Below are 3225 nucleotides of genomic sequence, written 5' to 3' on the forward strand. Positions count from 1 at the left end.
TTTTGCTGGGGTATTTCATGTCTCTTGACATAATGCGATCTTTTCTAGGTCTCAGTCCTGCTACTTGTAGTGGTTAGAGCTGTGGAAGAGCATTCTAGTATGTATTTTTTTTTCTGTTTCCTAAATATTCTACTTAATGAAGCTGTTGTTTATTTATCTTGAAAGACTTGTCTGAGGTGCAGGGTCCCTTCCATACTGTGCAACGCAGATACGCGACCAGCAACAATTCTTTAAGCAGGTGTGCTTACAAGCTCAGCAGACATAAGAGAAGGCAGCAAGCATTAGATGTATTTTAAGCAGGGGGAAAATATGGCACAAAGGGATTCAGAGAAATGCCTGTAATCTTACTAGATGGGCCATGTCTCACCCAGCCTTAGACACTCACAGCACAGCATCTGTATGACTCATGTCCTGCAAGTCTCTGTTCCTCTCCGACTACTTTAACAGCAGGCTGGCGTGACCAGGTCAGACAGGGAAGTCTGCCCCAGGCACGCCATTGCTTCTCTAGATGCATCCCACTTGCTGCGGCAGACCCAGAAAGTAGACCCGTGGGCTTTCTTTTATTATCTGATGTCCTGACCAGGACTTCTGATACAAGTTCACTTTTTCTCCATATCACGTGATATTTATTTAGAGTAGTAAAATTACAGGATATTTGAGAAATTACCTACTAGGGTACGTGATATTTTGCTTTTCAAAGCCTATCTGTCACTTTTCCACCTAGTGGGCCTTATTTTTGTACACCAAAAAATATCACAGTCATAATTTGTTTGGTTTTGAAGAAGAGAAGCAAAAAAAAAAAAAACCACCAAAACCCAAAAACTTTTCTATGGTGTTTAAAACTCATACCATCCAAACTAGACACAGGGTTAAGTGTATTTTTGAAGGAAGACCTTTACCAATATCTTTTCGCTCAGGTAATGTTTTTGTTGCATGACCTCGGCATTTTCTGTGACTATTTGTCCTTTGAAATATTTCAGTTGTAGTCATAGACTTTAAAACCAGAAATGACAGTAAAATGTTTCATGCTGATGACTCCTTATCAGATGTAAAAAAATGTCTTCAACTGCTTTTATAATAAAAACACAGATCATGTAGCAATATTGTATCAATGCCTTTGTGCATCAGGAGGTTCACAGAAGAGCGTTACAGGTCAGTGTGAAAGAAGAAAATAATTGGAGATGGAAGAGGTCAAAAATTCTACTACTACCAGCCTCATTTAAGTCATCCAAAATATTTTTCAGTATTTCCTAAAGATTTCTTAACTAACCTCTTTGTGCATAGTCTCCTAATTATCTTCTGCAATGTAGGGCCTCTGACTCATAGGTAGAAAACAATTATTTACTTTTTTCTGTAGTCTATTAAATTTTATCAAGTTACTGCTGCCCTAAGACCAATCACTTGTGTTTAGTGTGTATCTTCCCTATGGAAGGATGAGGATGCTCCAGCTCCCTAAATAGTTTGATGCTGCTGCCAACCAGCCTTCCTAGAAGAGGAAGCTATGCCTTGGTTTTTGGTTTGTATTTCTCCTGGCCTTATTTGTCAGCTGCTGTTGGCTGCTACTTCTTTTTTTTTTAGATAAACAACCCTTGTACTAATGGTTAACACATGTAAGGACACAACATACCATAATCAAGTTATTGCTGATCAAAATTTGAAAATTTGGTAACTAAACCGTAGAATCTCACCTCATTCAGTTCTTTTGTCATTATAATCACCTTTCTCTGCATCTCTACCTTTTTTTTTTTTCCCAGTTAAAATTCAGCTGTATAGTACTTTCCTCTCTTGTATTTGAAAAGGCATTGCCTTCCTAGTTAACGTTACGTGTGATCAGGGAACAAGACAGAGATTCTTGCAATCACAGTTGTATTATCATGATAAATTTATGCTTTGAAACAGTAGTTAATTTTTGCACCAAAATATTTGTAGTGGAAGTTTGCAGCGCTTTCAGTGTTGCTTCCTTGTGGTCTGAATGTGGATAAAATTCAAGAACTGATACTGGATTATGGAAACAGTCCTTCATATTTATAAGATACACCTTCAAAGTGTTCTCAGGATAATCACAGCAGAAAAAAAGCTGGGGGTAAAAAGTAAATGAAGCTAAGAAATTTCTTATATGCAAAAGATTTTTTTGGGTTAGCTAGTCAAGTTCTGGAATTGATGAGGCAGAAAAAACTGTGCCAATTTCTGTCGATATAATACAGTAAATCGTTGATGGCTTTTTTAATATCCTCAAAGTTACTTGTATTTTTCCTTAAAATCTTTTAATTATATTAAATAAATGGAACTGATCAGACATGGTACCTTCAGCAAGGAAAACAGTCAGCCAGGCGCAAAACACTTCCATGTAAAACTGTAATTCTACCTAAAAGATTTCAGACAAGAGGCAACTCTTAATTACATGGAAGTTCTAAGCCTTTATTACACTTTATTAAACTTTGATTAGTCACATTTAGTAGTCTTAACGTGGCCAAAAGCAAGGTAATAAATGTGGAAGCAAAGACTACAGACCATACTAAAACATAAGGCTACTTATAGCCTTGAAGTCAATGATTTTGAAAATTATGTGGGAGATTAATAGAAATAAGTAGCAGAATGTTGAGGACAAAAGGATGTCTATTTCTTGACTACTGTGGCAATGAAAATAAAAATTTTACCCATGTTTGCAGAGCTGCTGTGACCACTACTGGAAAAAACTGCATCCAGTTTACAAAAGAAGATAGAAGGCAAATACTACTATAAAAGGCTAAAGCAGTGCTCTTTTGGGCTTGAAAAACAGGAAACCTAGCTAGAGGTGTGGGCATGCACAGTTTTGGCAAAGGAACTATAATTCGTAAGTGTGGTTTTGCTGCCTACAACTTCGAGTGACAGGGTTCTTGAAGGAGAGACTGAAACAGGCAGCTGAATGCAGGATCCCTGCGGTCTGACTTAGAGCATCCCTGGAAAAACTACGGCACTGTGAGAAGAAGCAGATGAGGAAGTCTGGATAGGGCAGGCAGGAATGCGGTGTGTGCTGGTGCGGTGGGGGCTGCAGCCAGAGGGCCTGCCCAGCGCCTGAAGTTAGCCAGGTGAGGGGCACGTGCTGCCAGCCTGGTGCAGTTACAGGGGAACCTGTAACGGGAAGCACAGGGAAATGATCAAATGGTTCGGGGAGGAAAACCAAATGGCGTGGCTCTTGGATGCAAGCAGCTGGATTGCCTGGACTTCACAGGGCACTCTCATCAC

This window comes from Falco punctatus (genome assembly GCF_963210335.1).
Source record: "Falco punctatus genome assembly, chromosome: 5".
NCBI classification, from domain to species: Eukaryota; Metazoa; Chordata; class Aves; order Falconiformes; family Falconidae; genus Falco; species Falco punctatus.